The sequence below is a fragment of the Herpailurus yagouaroundi genome, unplaced genomic scaffold (assembly GCF_014898765.1).
Source record: "Herpailurus yagouaroundi ecotype Mexico unplaced genomic scaffold, PumYag 139, whole genome shotgun sequence".
Classification (NCBI taxonomy): domain Eukaryota; kingdom Metazoa; phylum Chordata; class Mammalia; order Carnivora; family Felidae; genus Herpailurus; species Herpailurus yagouaroundi.
Window position 1 is genome coordinate 42,643,928 of NW_024412394.1, and position 19,802 is coordinate 42,663,729.

At 36.9% G+C, this 19,802-nt stretch overlaps 1 long non-coding RNA gene across 1 annotated transcript in view; it reads right to left on the reverse strand.

Moving 5' to 3' along the window:
- Window positions 1-19,802, reverse strand: part of LOC121029725 (uncharacterized) — a 43,958-nt gene that overhangs the window by 15,930 nt on the left and 8,226 nt on the right. The window contains exon 2 of the long non-coding RNA XR_005789862.1: window positions 17,985-18,116. This is a non-coding gene — a long non-coding RNA (uncharacterized LOC121029725). The remainder of the gene's footprint in view (window positions 1-17,984; window positions 18,117-19,802) is intronic.

Sequence of the window (19,802 nt, forward strand, 5' to 3'; positions counted from 1 at the left end):
CCAGGCTCTGAGCTGTCAGTACAGAGCCCAACGTGGGGCTGAAACCCACGACCTGTGAGATCGTGACCTGAGCCAAAGTCGGACGCTTGACCAACTAAGTTACCACCCAGGCGTCCCATACATTTATCCCTTTTGACAATTACTTTGCTGCCATTTATATGGGGCTTTAGGAGAGTATAGAAATAACCAACCAGGCTCAATTGCCATGTTTAATTGGAAGCTTCATTCCATCATTAAATATTTTTATGTCTGTCGTTAATTGTAATATTTTATTGCTGTTGAAATGACTTAATTATAAACCAAAACATTTGTTGTACTACATACTTGAAAAATAAATACTTCAATATTTTTATAATCTGGTATTTTTTGAGCCAATAAATCAATACTTTTTGACCCAAAACGTATGCTTTCATACTAATCAAGCTATGGATTTTCTGTGAAGGAGAACATGCCATACAAAGCCTACAATTTTTAAAAACACAATTACAAAATAATGCATGCTAATAAATGAATTTGTAAAAAAATCCCTTTGTTTATGTTCTTATGGAAGAAATGCTATAAAAAATGGTTTGTCTAGTTTATTCTTCTAGATGGTGTTCAATACATGTTTGTTAAATAAATAAATGCTCCTGTAAGTAGTCCTATCTTATCCACTCAGCTGAATTCATTTGTGTGAAAACATTTCCTTTCCCAAACTACTCTCCAAACTCTTGGCAGATGATATATAAAAGTATTTACAGTAACTTTTCCCAAATTGTGTTCCTTGTAATCTCAGATTTGCAAAAACATCTTAATAGGTAAAATCTAAGAAAATGATCTGTAGTCAAGTACATTTTATGAACTCGACGTTCAACAAAGTTAAACACAAAGTCTTTGCATCAAGGACTTCTTAAAGCCTTCCCTATGATAATATGCACTGTGAATCTTTAAGAAGGGAATAATTATTAGTATTTCTCAAATTTATTTACTACCAATCCTGTTTTAGGTAGCATACTATTTATTCTTGATAAAGCAAATTGCTTCAAAATACAGCTTGGAACATTTTTTATCAACACTAGATTTCCTGATTCTATACCTGTAAAAGATGTCATTTTCATCCTTAGGAGTTTCCATTCTAGATCTTGATCCAATTCCATGCTAGATCTTGATCTCTCAGGATTGCTCTATCTTGAAACTCTCTGGAATATCAGGCTGACTGTGTTCCCACGGGGTCTAAATGATGCAGGGTGAAATAAAAAACTGTCAGAGGATTCCTTACATTCAAGTTATTGGGGAAAAGAAGAAATGAATAAAGATAACAGTGGGATGGCATAGCACAAGATAGGCCATTCAAGTAGTCCTAAAATGAGTATCTTGCTTGTGCCTGAGGATCTGGATTAATTTTAAGCAGAGTCAGGTAGAGAAAGTGATAACACTAATGGTAGTTATTAAGTGTTCTCTTCTCTCTGCTCTGCTCTTTAGTATTTTCCAAACTTCCTTTCTGCATGTACTAAACATGCACATTTTATAGTGAGAGCTTCAAACTGACTGAAGCAGACTCTCCAGGGGAAGGACCTCGGAATCTGTATGCAAGAAAAGATGCTTCTTAGGACTGGCGGGTTTAGGAAATACTGCACTTTGCACCACAACCATGGAGCTTGCTTGGCCGCTCCTGACCGTGACATCCACTTTATTCTCAGATCGATGACGATCCTGTTGGAGAATCTGAACTTACTTTTTGCCATATGCACCTGCTTTGCTTCAGATTCTGATTGTGTAATATCTGAGCACAGCTTCTCATTCTGGTTCTGATTTCTTTGCTTCCCTCTACTTAATATTTTGGGCAGGCATTCAATGGAGTGAATTCTCTCTAGGATTAATCTTGCCAGAGCAGCTCAGAAGATCTGCATACCTTCTCCTAATATTTGAGGAAATTAAATGTTAAATAGATTCAAGGTAACTGAAGAATAGTCATGGAAGGGGATTAAAACAATTGATTAACACAGAATTCAAAAAGTAGCAAAAAAGCAATCACTAAAAAGTATGGTTTTTCTCTACTACTTCTACCAGCTATGTAGTTCTACTTGAAGGCCACTAGCATTTTATGAATGCTTCTAGAAATATGCTAATACGTTTATAAACATTTGTGTAATGTGTATGTGCATATTCTTTCTACATGGAGATATTATGCTACATGCCCTGTTTTGCTGCTTGCTTTTTTTACCTAATTTATCTTGGAGATTGTTATAGATTGAATTGTGTCACCCCCCAAAATATGTTGACGTCCTAATCCCCAGTATCTCAAAAGGTTACATTATTTGAAAATAAGGTCATTGGGGGCGCCTGGGTGGCTCAGTCGGTTAAGCGTCTGACTTCAGCTCAGGTCACGATCTCGCGGTCTGTGAGTTCGAGCCCCGCGTCGGGCTCTGGGCTGATGGCTCAGAACCTGGAGCCTGCTTCCAATTCTGTGTCTCCCTCTCTCTCTGCCCCTCCCCCGTTCATGCTCTGTCTCTCTCTGTCTCAAAAATAAATAAACACTAAAAAAGTTTTTAGAAAAAAAAAAAAGAAAAAAAAAAAAGAAAGAAAATAAGGTCATTGTAGGGGTGCCTGGGTGGCTCAGTCGGTTAAGCATCCCACTTCGGCTCAGGTCATGATTTCATGGTCCATGAGTTAGAGCCCCGTGTTGGCCTCTATCCTGACAGCTTGGAGCCTGGAGCCTGCTTTGGATTCTGTGTCTCCCTCTCTCTCTCGGTCCCTTCCCTGTTCTCTCTCTCTCTCTCTCTCTCTCAAAAATAAACATTAAAAAAAAAAAAAGAGAGAAGACAAGACCATCGTAGGTGTGTCAGGATGACATCATATTGGAGTAGGGCAGTACCCTAATCCAGTATGACTGGTGTTCTTATCAGAAGGAGACACAGGGGCAGACAGTGACTATGCTGTATGGCCGCAGACAACAGAGGCAGAGATTGAGACGATGCAAGTGTAAGCCATGGAACGCTAAAGCTTGCTGGCAAATCATCAGAGGTAGGAAGAGACAAGAAAGGGCTATCCCTTACAAGTTTCAGAAGGAGCCCTGATATTGGACTTCTAGTCTCCAGGACTATGATACAATAAATTTTTAGTTTATGTCACACAGTTTGTGACACTTTTTTTTTTTTTTTTGGCAATTCGAGGAAAACCGATACAAAGATATTTCCATATTTAGAGAGCTGCTTCATTCTACTTGATAGCTGCAGAGTATTCTCTTGTATGGGTGAAGCATAATTTATTTACTCGGTCTTCTATTGATGGACATTTAAGTTGTTTTTAAACATTTCCCACTAGAAGCAATGCAAAATGAATAGCCTCATATATGTCATTTCATATCTGTGTGAAATATCTTGGGCTAAATATACAGGAGTGGTAACCAAATTGAAATAAGATGTTTTATACATGAACAAGTGAGAAATTATTATAACTTGAGTAACCTTAAGTTTCCACAAACAGAGGATAATAATAAAATTATGCTCAAGACAATAATGATGCTAAATGGCAGGACTTTGTCTTGGGTCCTTTTTCATCCCTCTTTCTAACTGTCCACCTGCTACATGACCTTTAAAAAAACCTCTCTTTTTTTTTTCTCTGGATCTCTGCTATACTTGAGTTTTTAGTGTTTTAATACTTCAGTTCTCAGGATGGTTGTAAGGATCAAATGAGAACAAATTGTGAGCGGGGTACCTGGGTGATTCAGTCAGTTAAGTATCTGACTCTGGATTTTGGCTCAGGTCACGATCTCATGGGTCCATGGGATCAAGCCCTGCATTGGGCTCTGCACTGAAAGTGTGGGGCCTGCTTGGGATTCTCTTTCTCCCTCTCTCCCTGCCTCTCCCCTTATTGCACATATGCACACTCTCTTTCTCTCTTTCTCTGTAAGTAAACATTAAAAAATTGTGAAAGGAATTGCCCCACATAAAGACAGGAAGTACTATTGTCTTTGCCTTAAAGCAATGCTTGATAACTTTATTATGCTCTTCATCCACATTCTACACACACACACACACACACACACACACACACACACACACACAGTTGCTCTGGGTTATATATCTATTTCTCATATTTGTTTTCAAATATTTAGTAGTTTGTTACTGTCTTCTTTATATTTGCCCACAATAGTTACTATACTGTCTTTTCTACAAATGTTACTTCCTGACTAATAAATACATATTCAGTGCTTATGCATGCTAACTTTTTCATCAATGAAAATTCTCTACTTCCTGAAGGTAGCCTGAGGTTTTCTTTTTCTAGAAATACAGTTCCTATGAACTACATTCTTTCTCTCTCTTTTTTCAGATTAAAATAACTGTTGGGGATATATTTTGTAACCAATGGAGTGAAAACAATCCACACAAGATACATTTAATTGTTACAGCTAATCTATACACAAAGGAGGTAGTTTCACCTGTCTTCCTAAATCACCAAGACTTTTCTTTCGAGGCAGGGTTTAGCATTGAGACTCTAGTCACATGGTTATGATTCTTAGGATCCTCAGCCTTGTAGCCTGCCAAGAATAGTCAGAGCTGAAAGCAGGCTGTTGTTTATATGATATAATTCGTGAAGTGCTGGGAAGAGCCCTGAGCCTTCACACATCTCCCCTAGAGCATTCCAAAGTACTTAAAATTCCTACCTTCAGAGTCAATGCTTTCTTTTGCTCAAATGTAAATACCCTGAAGGGATATCATAATAACCATTATCAGTCATCAGCAACTCAGCATGAATTGGTCTATTAGATTCTTTTCCTACTAACAATAGATGGCCAAGAAGAAAGTGAGAATTTAACAGAGAAGCTTTCACCAAAGTGAGTTGGTTGCTGCTGCTGCTGCTGCTGCCTCCATGAGAGAAAAATCTGGAGAGGCACTTTTCTTTCATCACTCTTTTCACTCACCTAGGAACCAGAACTCCTTTGGAGGGAGGATTGGAGCCATCTAGAGAACTGAGCTAAAAGGATCATCTTCACTTGCCTGCAGGATCATCGTGAAGATGTCGCTGTTAAGTCTTTCTGAACTCTAAGTATGACAAGTAGAAGTATGATTCTGGAAAAGCTAAATGGTATCTGGCAATCAAAACGGTTTATCACACTTCTTTAACTCCTAACATTCAACACTCATTTTTTTGAACCAAACTACTTAACTGAGATGAAAGTATTCTGTACTCCCCTCTGTTTTCCCTTTTCCCCATTTCTCTCACTATTGTGGGGCCACTGATCTCCATCCATTCTGGAAAAGGCTATTTGACTTCTTTGCTGAATATTTATGACTAACAAAATCTAGTTAATATTCTCCATGTGTCCTACCCACTGAAGTTAATCCCTGCATCCCAAGATCTGTCTGGGGGATTGAATGCTTGGTCTGTTGAGCACTTCCTTCTCTCTCTCCTCTCTCTCCCCCCCATCATTTCCAATTCTCACATGAGTAGAATAACTATTGGAAAGAGGTGATATCTCATCTAGATAAAGCTGTCCAGACTCTTAGCCACATCTTTCAAGAATTCACATTCATTTCAGAAGCAGAAAAGAATTGTAAATTGAAGTGCTCCATAGAGGAAACACTTTTTTTGTTTGAGAACAGCAAATGAATTGTAGGTGGTTTCATAAATTAGATTTATCCATAGATGTTTCAACTCAAATATTGTTCTCTGTTATTGATTTATTGAACTTGTCATATTATCTCTTTATGAAATTTATCTGTTATGAGAAAATTTTCTCTAAATAAAGAGCTCCCCACTTCTTATAATAATATTTTTGTTCTATTACTGGTTCTTTCTCTTCTGCCTTAAAAACATGCTCAAGGCTTTCTCCATTGTAGAATTTTAAAAATCCCTTCTTGGACACAGTTTACTACTCAAGTGATTGTTTCATGTCTCTCCTCTTGTAGATTTCTTGAGAAGCCTCCGTAACCTAACCTCCCTTTTGCTCTTTAACTGATTATAATATTGTTATTATTAATAATAGCTAATTTTTATTGAGTGAATAATGAGTGCCAGGCACTGTACAGTTTACATGTATTATCTCATTTAAGTCTTCCACGAATCCAATGAAGTGTAGGTATCAGCAGTAGCCTTATTTATACACATGAGAACACAGGCTTAGAGGGTGTTAGTATGTTGCTCAGTAAATCAGACAGTTGATTGGATGGCAGAATAAAACTCCAGGTTTGGCCTGTAAATGCTCTCTATACCACTGCTATTATGTACTGTCTGTACCCACTCACTGTAATCAGTTGTTGCCTAATCATCATACCCAAGGCTTTGTGTTCAGTTTCATCCTACTCAATCTTCTCAATCTTCGCATAGCAGTTGCCAAACTTGGACCTTCAGACCTTTCTCCATCCTTTGTTTCCACTATATTACACTTTGTTAGTTCTTCTACATTCTACTTTTTGACTTTGCTGATTTATTCTTCCTCTGTTCTTTTTTACATATTGGGCTAATTTGAATTTTCTTCTTCCTTTAAATGTCTTCTCTGGGTGACTTCAATGACTATGTCTTCAACAATCATCCCAACTCAAATTCCAGTCTTCCTTTCTCCTGGACTTCAGTTTCATCTCTACTTATAGGCACCACAAACTAGAAATATCTAAATCAACCACATTATCTTTCATTCAAAGCCTTTCAGTCCCTCTGCATTACCTCACTCATTCTAAAATGTAGTTTATATAAACATACAAGCCTGAGGATGGGTAAAAATGTCTTTTTTTAAACATCTTTTTCATTTATGCCTGCATTTAATCGGTCACTCTATCCTGTGTATTCTAATTTTTAAATTTAAAACATTTTCTATTTATCTCCATGACCATTTCTGCTGCTGTCACTCAGACCTGCATCCTATCTCATTTCTTTTGAGGTTAAGTGCCATGTACTTTACTTTATTGAATTCCCTATAATACAATTCCCTAGCCCAATTTTGGGCATCAGACATTTGTTAAGTGAATAGATGAAGATCTACCTAACACTTATATTTCATGAAGATTACTCTACTGTCTAATACTAATACAGCACTTGTTATTCAGCAGACATTACTCTAAGTGTGTTAGCTGTATTGCCCTATTTAATATTTACAAATTTCTTTTGAAGTAGGTACAATTATTATTCTCTTTTTATAGATGGAGAGACAGACATAGAGAAGTGAACGGACTTCAATTTTATGCAGCTAATAAATGACAGAGCTGGATTAGACCACAATTTGGTTTTAAATCCATGCTCTTAAATCATTGTACTTCCTTACATTTCCTTTTGCTCTGCTTCTGTGTATTACACTGAGGTCCTAATTATTTTTCCATTATAGCTATGAGAATACAATAGTTACTCAATTTACAAACTTACAGATACATATCTGGAAGTAAATTAATAATCTCAGCTTCCTCCAACTCCTCAACTAATCCTAGAGCAATTGAGAATCAAATCAGTTCAGAGTTTAAAGGGAAACTTGAGATTAAAGTACTGTCCACTGGCCCAACAACAAGTAGAGATGCAAACAACTAGCATGGTTCATATAACCCAAAGCAAAATTAGACCTCAGCAGCTTTATCTGGACCTCTTGGTGAATATTAGCCCTGTCATGTTGGACAACAGGTAGCATTGGGTTGGAAAGATAAGACTATAAGGCAAGACAAAACATGGTATGGAGCTGTCATTTAGGACAAAGTGAGTAGATGCGCTAGAGAGGGCAAGTACAAGACAGGTCCACATGGAGGAATGGATTAATGTCAATAAATGTAAAGGAGTCAAAAATACAAAGACACTGAGAGCCAAGGTGGGTCAGGGGTGAAAGAGGAGCAAAGAGCAGACAGCAGGAGAGACTGTGTGCCAGAGATGAGCGGGCCTTCGAAATGAGGGTAAAGTCTCTTCAGATGTCTTACACTCTGTGGTAGATTTTGAACTGAACATCAGAAGACTTGCTTATAGTTTTATTCTACCATCAATCGGGGTGACCCTATAAAAGCAATGAACTGTCTGGAACTGACTTCTCTTGTATATAAAATCAAATTTCAACAAGGTTATCTCTGATAGTTACATAGTTACAAAATCTAGTATCCTTTACACAATGGTCTTAACAATTTTTGATCATGGACTCTTATTAGCAAAGAAATCTGAGTAAGTACCCCCATTTAGGAAAGTTCTAGAAGGACAAGTTTGTAAATTATTTATAAATGCACTAACTTGTACAAGCACTACTTTATTAATTTACTAACATTAAGTATGTTAGGAAACACAAAAATAGAAACATAGTAAGTTTAAACAACACAGTTAAATGTCTTGTCAATTGTGATGTATCATACAATCATTAACTGGTATCTCAAGGCACAGTATACAAATAGGGTGAGGTTTACCATTATAATGGATATAAATGCCTATTTTAAATAGCCCTAGACAATTTTTATTTTTGGCCCACTTCTTGTTAGATCTGATTAGATTTTCATTATTTTATATCACAGTTTGGTTGACAACAAACTCCTTCTTGGTTTTAGAGAAGTGTCAACAATGTCAGTTTCTTGTTCACTCGCTCTTCCATATCAGTATTATCTTCATTATGAAGTTTCTTTGAAGGAATCTTTTAAAAACATGTTTCCATTATGTAAGCATTGTTCTTTTAACTAGACAACATTACACAAATCCATTTCACCTGACGTTTTGGATTGCCTCAATAGCAGCCCCTGTGTGAAGGACTAAGTGCAGGTCATTTTCTTGGGAGGTGATATTCAGAAGCATGAGGGTACAGTGATACACAGGGTGTGCTATGAAGCACATTGCTGCTGTGGGCTCAATCCCAATAGTGACCTCTCAGAAGCCATGTTGGACATACCTCAGAATCATCCTTTCCCTGGATGATGAGGGCATTTATCCGCCAACTTTCATTCCCCATTGGTTGATGGTTTTCGCCAGTGGCTTTACCTCCCCTTCGCTTCTGGGTTACGCTTGTTTTGGGCAGAGAAAACTCCAAACTCCCATGGTGCTGGAGAATCAGACAGCGAGAAGAGATGCTGGTGCTAGAGATGGAAGGTTTTCAGCGTGATGCAAACTGTTTACTGCACCTTAGGTGAATTCAGGTGGGCCCAGCAAGTATGGGGCATGGTGTCTACAGTGTCTGTCTGCTACACCTGATGATGTTGAGGATGAGGATTAAGGTTAGGATCAGTGAACCATGATAAACTGAGGCAAAGAAACGATGGGCATCTACCTCTCCCCTCTTTCCTCAGGATATATTGAGTTCCACATTTTGGCAATTTGCTTATTAAACAGTAATAATCAAGTATATATTTTTTTCATATTTTTAGACAAAATATGTAAGTGGGAGAGGAGGCCCTAATATTTTCTTTCCACATTTTGAAGGTCATTTTGTATATCTCTTAGGGGCCTGCCTCTGATTTACGATCAGCTTCCTAGAGTGGGTGACCCAAGGGCCAGCCAGGCTCCTTAAGCTGCTGCTGAGATGCGCCTTCTGAGAAGGTTGCTTCAGTCCGGGGAGACAGATCCTGGCAACTTTTATGTCTCTAACGCACAATTGTGGACTTCCGCTAGCAGCGCACCAGCATACTGTCCAAGGACAAGTGCTGGAATACCGTGGAAGCCTCTGGAGGGCGCTAAAATATCAGAGTCCTCTTACAGGAAGTACTTAAGCGTGCGGCTGCCTATTCAAGAAAATGAACTAGAAGAAGGAAGAAAACGACATCTATCTGCATATAAGCTGATCTATAGAACAAGTTTAATTATCGTATCATCGATGTTTGCAATCGTGGTGGAGCCAACATTTTCTGTAAACATAGCTTTGGCATTATCACAATTCTATACATGAAGTTAAACAAATTAATTGGACAATTCGACGTCCGAATGACATTGATTCGGTAACTCTTATTTGCTAAATACCTGTAAAAAGTAGTGTGAGTTATAAAAAGATGAGTAAAAGTCAGTGTCTTACCTGCAATACAGTACGGGAATAAGCATTGTATATAGGTAACCATAAAGCAAGGTGGAAATAGACAAACTCTGTAAGAAAAATACCAAGAGCGGCAAAAATTCTAAGATAAAAACATTATTTCTGTGCCAAGCAATTTATTATTTCTTTTGATAACAGCTAAGCTCAGTCCAAATTCCATGCCTTGGAAATTTCTTTATACATGATCCACTTGTGAGCCCACCAGCTAAAGTTTAATAATAAGCAGCCTTGGGATTAGAAAAGACAGAGAAGTCTGAGATGGGTTTTTAACTAAGTGATAACTGCCATAGGCTCTAAAATTGTCCTTAAGAGACAAAGCAGAATACTTATCTGGTTCCTAATTATATAAAAAAAATCTAATGTTTTGTGGTCTGTTTTTAAGACATAAGCTTTTAGGAATACAAAAGCAAACAATGGAAAAAATTGTGCAATATTTGTACTGACAATACATTATTGCAGTTTTCTTGAGCATGAAAATATTTTCTCAATATTTTCTCATCATAAAATGGAACCTGATACGTTAGGTGTATTTTTTTCTTAGCTAGAAATCAATTTATAATGAGATTATACACATGAAAAAATTTATAACAGATATTTTAATAGAAAATCAAGTTTAGTAAAGCTATTCAGAATTATAATAAATAATATTTCATGCTCAAGTAACTAGGAATTCTATACTTTTCATATTAGGTACATCTTGAGATCTAATAAGTACATTTTTCCATTCTTTCCAAAGATGAAAAAAATGTTATAATGAATTGCTTACAATAAAATGTATTTGTCACATTGGCTATATGGAACATATATTTGGCAACTTCTTATTTATTTATTATTAGTATTTAAACATATTGAAATATAGTTGACATACAATGTTATATTAGTTTTAGGTGTACAACATAGTGATTTGACAATTCTATACATTATTCAATGCTCACTAGGATAAGTGTAGTCACCATAAAATGTTATTACAATATTACTGATTATATTCCCTGTACTTTTCATCCGTGTGATGTATTTATTTTACAACTGGAACTTTGTACTTCTTAATCTCTTTCACCCATTTCACCCATCCCCCCAAGCCTTCTGGCAACCACCAGTTTGCTTTCTGTAATATTTATGATTCTGTCTGTTTATCTTTGTTGTAAGTGAAATCATATGGTGTTTGTCTTTCTCTGTCTGGCTTATTGCACTTCACATAGGACCCTCTAGATCCATCCATATTGTTGCAAATGTCAAGATCTCATTCTTTTTAATGACGGAGTAATATACCATTATATACATATACACACCACATCTTCTTTGTCCATTCATCTATTCATGATCACTTGGGTTGCTTCCCAATTTTGGCTGTTGTAAATAAAGCTGCAATAAACATAGGGGTGCAAAACTTTTTGAATTTGTGTTTTTGTTTCCCTTGAGTAAATACCCAGTAGTGACATCACTAGATTATAGGTTATTTCTATTTTTAAATTTTGGGAACGCTCCATACTGTTTTCCACAGTGGTTACACCCATTTATATTCCCACCAACAGTGCATGAAGTTTCCCATATCCTCCACGTTCTCACCGACACTTATTTCTTTCCTTTTTGATACTAGCCATTCTGACTGGTGTGAGGTGGTATCTCACTGTAGTTTTGATTTGCATTTCCCTGATGATTAGTGATGTTGAGCATCTTTTCATGTGTCTGCTGGCCATCTGTATGTATTTTTTGAAAAAATATCTACTCAAGTCCCCTGCTCATTTAAAAAAAATTTTTTTAACGTTTTATTTATTTTTGAGACAGAGAGAGACAGAGCGAGACAGAGCATGAATGGGGGAGGGGCAGAGAGAGAGGGAGACACAGAATCCGAAGCAGACTCCAGGCTCTGAGCCATCAGCCCAGAGCCCAACGCGGGGCTTGAACTCACGGACCACGAGATCATGACCTGAGCTGAAGTCGGACGCTTAACCGACTGAGCCACCCAGGCGCCCCTCCCCTGCTCATTTTTAAATCAGATTGTGCATGTTGTGTGCATGTGTGTTTGTGAGTTGTTGTATCCACTCTTTATATATTTTAGGTATTAACTCTTCTTTTAATGTTTATTTATTTTTAAGAGAGAGAGAGACATACTGCCAGTTGGGGAGGGGCAGAGAGAGAGGGAGAATCCAAAGCAGACTCCAGGCTTTGAGAGCTGTCAGCATAGAACCTGACATGGGGCTCCAATTTATGGACTACGAAATCATGACCTGAGCCAAAGTCAGATGCTTAACTGACTGAGCCACCCAGGCGACCCTAGATATTAACTCTTTATCGAATACGTCATTTGCAAATATCTTCTTCATTCAGTAAGTTGCCTTTTTGTTTTGTTGATGCCTTCCTTTGCTATGCAAAATCGTTTTAGTTTGGTATAGTCCCGATAGCTTAATTTGCTTTTATTTCCTTTGCCTGAGGACACAGATCTGTACGTATGTTGCTAAGGCTGATGTCCAAAAGATTACTGCCTGTTTTCTTTTAGGAGTTTTATGGTTTCAGGTCTCACACTTAGGTCCTTAATCCTTTTTGAGTTTATTTGTGTATGGTGTAAGAAAGTGGTCCAGTTTCATTCTTTTGCATGTAGCCGTCCAGTTTTTGCAACATCATTTATTGAAGAAACCATCTTTTCCCCATTGTATACTCTTGCCTCCTCTGTCATAGATTAATTGACCATATATGCATGGGTTTATTTCCATCCTGTTCATTGATTTAAGCATCTATTTTTGTGCCAGTACTATACTTTTTTGATTACTATAGCTTTGTAGTTTATCTTGAAATCTGGCATCGTGATACCTCCAGCTTTGTTCTTTCTCAAGATTGTTTTGGCTATTTAGATAACTCTTTAAAAACATTTCAGTCACTACTCCAAATTAGTATTTATGGGGTGCCTGGGTGGCTCAGTCAGTTGAGTGTCTGACTTTGGCTCAGGTCATGATCTCACAGTTCATGAGTTTGGCACCCACATGGGCTCAGTGCTGTCAAAGCAGAGCCTGCTTCAGATCCTCTGACCTCTCTCTCTGCCCCCACTGCTTGCATACTCTCTTTCAAAAATAAATACATAAAACAAAAAAGTAATGTTATACCAAATTAATATATTTATATGTTTTTATGTGAGCTTGATAAGCTTTGTTGAAATTTCAAAACTTCTCATAACACCAAGCTGCTGAAGTACCAAGCTAAATTCTGTTGTTTGATGCAGTGAATATGAATCTATATCATGAAAAGTGTATTATTTTTTAACTTTTTTTTTAAGACAGGGTGACTCATCTGTTTTTCTTTAAGAAGGAGAGTAAAAGAAAAGTCAGTTCCCATTAAAAGTACTAGAATATATAAGGCACTTGGGTGGCTCAGTCAGTTAAGTGTCCAACTTCAGCTCAGGTCATGATCTCACGCTCCTTGAGTTCAAACCCCGCGTTGGGCTCTGTGCTGACAGCTCAGAGCCTGAAGCCTGCTTCAAATTCTGTGTCTCCCTCTCTCTCTGCCCCTTCCCCTCTCATGCTCTGTCAATCTCTCTCTCTCTCTCAAAAATAAATATTAAAAAAAATGAAAAAATAGTGCTATAATTTCTAAACTATTTTTCTGGAAGTTACAAATTATTCTAAAATCCTATTAGCTAAGAAGGTATCAGATTGATTATTTAAGTATTTCAAATTGCACTAGGATTAAAGTAGATGATTGAGACTCTTAGGTTGTAATCTGTCCATCCATCCACATCCATCCATCCATCCATTCATCCATATAGTCCTTCAATAGGTGCTTTCCTTGGCAGTGAGTATACAAAAAAAAAAAAAAAAAAAAAAAAAAAGGACTACAGTCTGACATAGAAGTTAATGATGTAAACAAATAATTATCATACATGAGGTGTCATAACTTGCATGGGTAGTACGTAGATTAGAACAGTGCATGTTCTCTGAGGCCAAAACATTTCAAGAAGAAGGTGATGTTAAGATGAGTATCAGAGAATGAACATGAGTTTACAGGCAGGTGAAGAAAGTATCTGAGTGGAAAGTCCTCTGAGTAGTGTTGAATATTCAAAAGCAGAAGGAAAGAAAAAATATAGTGTGTTTAGGGAACCACAAACTTATTGGTATTTTGGGAGAATGGGCTATAAGGAATTGTTTGAGGAATGGGGTGTGAGGGGCTATGAATGTTACATTAAAGGGTCTGGACCTTATTGTGGAGGTGATGAGGTATTATTAAGGCTTTGAGCAGAGAATGAATTGCTCAGAATTTTGCCTTTAAAAAGATCTCACCAGTGACAGTATGGAAGATGAATTAGAAAAAGGAGGAACTGGAGGTACTGGGTTTTGTAAACATATTTCTGTTCTTCATATAGAATGTCTTATGTCCTTCCATATCAGCCTATATTCTTGTGAAGTTCTTTAATCTGGGAGATGTAAAGTTTAATACTTTTAAACAGCTCTCTCAGGACTTTCTTAATTATGGTCATTATTATGTTTAAAACTCATTTGTCCGGATTTTTTTAATTCAAAAATTTTGGTTATTAGTTTTAACAGTTTTATTGAGATATAATTTACATATAATTCATTCATTTAAAGTATACAAGTCAACAGTTTTTTAGTATATTCCCAGTTATGCAACCATTACCATAATCAATTTTAGAACATGTCTATCAGCCCCAAAAGAATCCATGTCCATTAGCAGATACTCCCTATTTTATCCACTACCAATTCCAGCACAGGGTAACCAGTAATTTACTTTCCGTGTCTACAAATTTGCCTATTCTTGATATTTCCTGTAAATGGAGTTATACAAAATGTGGCCTATTTTGACTGGCTTTTTTCATATACCACGTTTTCAAGATTCATTCATGTTATAGCATGTATTCGTACTTCATTCCTTTTTATTGGCAAATAACATACCATTGTATGAATGTACCATATTCGTTTATCCATCCATCAATTGATGGACCTTTGGGACAATGTCCAAACACTGTTCAAACAATGTCCAAAGAGTGGAAACAGTTTTTGGCTGGTATGAATAATGCTATGAACATTCATTTACAAGTTTTGGTTTGGACATGTTTTCACTTCTCTTGGATATATACCTAAAGGTGTGACTGTTGAGTCATATGGTAACCTTTTATTTAACATTTTAAGGAGCTGCCAAACTATTTTCCTTTTTTTTTTTAATATGAAATTTATTGTCAAATTGGTTTCCATACAACACCCAGTGCTCATCCCAAAAGGTGCCCTCCTCAATACCCATCACCCACCCTCCCCTCCCTCCCACCCCCCATCAACCCTCAGTTTATTCTCAGTTTTTAAGAGTCTCTTATGGTTTGCCTCCCTCCCTAACTTTTTTTTTCCTTCCCCTCCCCCATGGGTTCCTGTTAAGTTTCTCAGAATCCACATAAGAGCGAAAACATATGGTATCTGCCTTTCTCTGTATGGCTTATTTCACTTAGCATAACACTCTCCAGTTCCATCCACATTGCTACAAAAGGCCATATTTCATTCTTTCTCATTGCCAAGTAGTATTCCATCGTGTATATAAATCACAATGTCTTTATCCATTCATCAGTTGATGGACATTTAGGCTCTTTCCATAATTTGGCTATTGTTGAAAGTGCCACTATAAACATTGGGGTACAAGTGCCCCTATGCATCAGCACTCCTGTATCCCTTGGGTAAATTCCTAGCAGTGCTATTGCTGGGTCATAGGGTAGATGTATTTTTAACTTTTTGAGGAACTTCCACACTGTTTTCCAGAGTGGCTGCACCAATTTGCATTCCCACCAACAGTGCAAGAGGGTTCCTGTTTCTCCACATCCTTACCAATATCTATAGTCTCCTGATTTGTTCATTTTGGCCACTCTGACTGGGGTGAGATGGTATCTCAGTGTGGTTTTGATCTGTATTTCCCTGATGAGGAGTGATGTTGAGCATCTTTTCATGTGCCTGTTGGCAATCTGGATGTCTTCTTTATAGAAGTGTCTATTCATGTTTTCTGCCCATTTCTTCACTGGATTATTTGTTTTTCGGGTGTGGAGTTTGGTGAGTTCTTTATAGATTTTGGATACTAGCCCTTTGTCCGGTATGTCATTTGCAAATATCTTTTCCCATTCCGTTGTTTGCCTTTTAGTTTTGCTGATTATTTCCTTTGTAGTGCAGAAGCTTTTTATCTTCATGAGGTCCCAGTAGTTCATTTTTGCTTTCAATTCCCTTGCCTTTGGGAAATTGCTGCGGCTGAGGTCAGAGAGGTTTTTTCCTGCTTTCTCCTCTAGGGTTTGATGGTTTCCTGTCTCACATTCAGCTCCTTTATCCATTTTGAGTTTATTTTTGTGAATGGTGTAAGAAAGTGGTCTAGTTTCATTCTTCTGCATGTTGCTGTCCAGTTCTCCCAGCACCATTTGTTAAAGAGACTGTCTTTTTTTCCATTGGAGATTCTTTCCTGTTTTTGGTCAAATATTAGTTGACCATATATTTGCGGGTCCATTTTTGGGTTTTCTATCCTGTCCATTGATCTATGTGTCTGTTTTTATGCCAATACCATACTGTCCTAATGACTATAGCTTTGTAATATAGCTTGAAATCTGGAATCGTGATGTCTCAACAAGATACTACTAGGAAATCAAACACAACAGTACATTTAAAGAATTATTCACCATAATCAAGTGGGATTCATTCCTGATGGCAGGGCTGGTTCAATATTCACAGATCAATCAACGTGATACACCACAATAATAAAAGAGAGGATAAGAACCATATGATCCTGTCAATAGATGCAGAAAAACTATTTGACAAAATACACCATGAATTTTTGATAAAAAGCCTCAACAAAGTAAGGATAGATGGAATATACCTCAACATCATAAAAGCCATATATGAAAGACCTACAGCTAATATCATCCTCAATGGGGAAACCTGAGAGCCTTTCCCCTAACACCAAGAAAAAGACAAAGATGCCCACTTTCACCACTACTATTTAACACAGTACTGGAAATCTCAGCTTCAGCAATCAGACAACAAAAAGAAATAAAAGGCATCCAAATTGGCAATGAAGAAGTCAAACTTTCACTATATACAGGCAACATAATACTCTATTTAGAAAACCTGAAAGACTCCACCAAAAAATTGCTAGAGATAATACATGAATTCAGCAAAGTTGCAGAATATAAAATCAATGTGCAGAAATCTGTTGCATTCCTATACACCAATAATGAAGCAGCAGAAAAAGAAATAAAGGAATTGATTCCATTTGCAATTGCACCAAAAACAATAAGACAATTAGGAGTAAACCTAACTAAAGAGGTAAAAGATCTGTATTCTGGGGGCGCCTGGATGGCGCAGTTGGTTAAGCGTCCGACTTCAGCCAGGTCACGATCTCGCGGTCTGTGAGTTCGAGCCCCGCGTCAGGCTCTGGGCTGATGGCTCAGAGCCTGGAGCCTGTTTCCGATTCTGTGTCTCCCTCTCTCTCTGCCCCTCCCCCGTTCATGCTCTGTCTCTCTCTGTCCCAAAAATAAATAAAAACGTTGAAAAGAAAAAAAATTAAAAAAAAAAAGATCTGTATTCTGAAAACTATAGAACACTTATTCAAGAAATCAAAGAGGACATAGGAAATGGAAAAGCATTTCATGCTCATGAATTGGAAGAACAAACATTGTTAAAATGTCCATACTACCCAAAGCAATCTACACACTTACACATTTAATGAAATTCCTATCAAAATACCACGATCATTTTTCACAGAGCTCGAATAAATAACCCTAAAATTTGTATGGAACCACAAAAGATCCCAAATGACCAAAGCAATTCTGAAACAGTAATATAAGATTGTTTAAATAAATTATGTCACATCAGTTTGTGGTAGACTGCAAAATAGCCACATTTCTTCAGATTTTCCTCTATCCAAGCCCTTTGCTCCATCATTTTGCTGTGCTCTCCCAGTGTGGGTGGGGTGTAATTCTCTACTGTTTGGCCTTACTTAGCATGCGATTTGCTTTGGTTGATAGTATGTTGACAGATGTGATACAGGCAGTATTTTTAAAGGGACTTACCTGTTTTAGGTAAGTGCTTCTATAGTTATTAAAAGAAGAACATGCCTAGGCTGTTCTGTTTATCTTAGGAGGAAGGTAGTAGCCATTTGGAGAAGAACTGTCTTCAAATAAGGTGCCCCAGTCAGGCCCAGCCTAGAATAGAGAACACCAGTCAATTTCTAGAAACACAACTAAGTCCAGATTAGCAGTGCTTGCCAACCAAGTCCAACCCAGATTATCCAATCCTGCAGATGCATACACTATACATACAAAGAATTATTGTTTCAAGCCACTGAGTTCTGAGATGGTATATTACACAGCAATAGATAGTTGATACACTATGTAATCGATACCATCTACCCAGAAAAGAGTTCATTATTATATTAATAAGCAATAGTCTCTGAAATTTATTTTACAGTTCAATTAAGTGCAGAAAAATGTAAAGCATCCCATCATTTGTGAAAATAAATTTGCATACATACGCATAAGATATGACTAGAAGGATACACAAGAAAAGGTGATAAAAGTTGGTTGTCTGTGGAAAGGTTAGCTGGATAGTTGAGGGACAGGAGGAGTGGAAAGAGACTTTTCCCTTGTATACCTTTTTGTCATTTTTAAAATTTCAGCTGTTTAAATGGATTATGTACATTAAAAAATAAGTTAAATTACTTTTTAAAACTGAGGCTATTCCTGGTGCTTCAAATTCTCCTAGCAAGTAACAGAGCAGAAAAAATATCTGAAATTAGTTAGATTTTTCTTTCTTTACAAATGCCAATTTTTTTTGCTTAGGTGATTACTGGATTCTTTACTTCTCCCTTAAATCATGAGTATCAGCATCTGTCTAGGTGCACAACTCTAGTTTATTATTATTTCTTGGTAGTTGGAATATATGTGTGAAGAACTCTTAACTGAAACTCAATCACATGAAAACAAACAGCCCAATGTAGAAAATGGGAAAATGAATTGATCAGACACTTCATGAAAGAAGACATACCAGTGGCAAATAAGAGCATTAAAAAGGTGCTCAACATCACTGACCAATTAAAAGTAAAATGAGATACTACTACACACTTTTTAGAATATCTAAAATTAAAAAGTCTAAAACCATGTTAAGTATGTGTTGGAAAGATGTGTTGGAAAGATGTGGACCAACTGGAACTCTTCTTCACTGCTGGTGGTGATGTAAACTAGTATAAACATTTTGGAAACCAGCTTGGCAATTCCTGACAAAGTTAAAAATGCATCTACCATATGACCTAATGATTCCATCTCTTGTTATTTACGCGAGAGAAATGATAGCATATGTCCACACAAAGACTTGAACACGGTTGTTCATCAGAGCTTTATATGTGATAGCCCCCAACTGAAAACAGACTGAATATCCATCAATAGGTAAAGGGATAAACAAAATATCATATACCTGTACCATGGAATACTATTCAGTTAAAAGAAAGAGAATAAATTATTGATACTCATAACAACATTGGTGAATCTCAAATTAAGAATGCTGAGTGAAAGAAGCCAGATAAAAAAGAACACATACTATATAATTCCATTTAAATAAAATTCTAGAAAATTCAAACTCATTTATAGTGACAGAAGTGAAATCAGTGGTTGCCTGGGGATAGGTTTGTATGGAGATGACATGTAGATGGAGGGATTATTAAGTCATGAGGAAACTTTTGAGGGTGATAAATATGTTCATTTTCTTGATTGTAATAATGGTTTCAAAGGTGTATACAGAAGTCAAAACTTACTAAGTTATACACTTTAATTATATGTAAAAGAAACTTGAAAAAGAAACCAAGTGTTAGGATTTGTAAAGCTGAGCAGTAACTA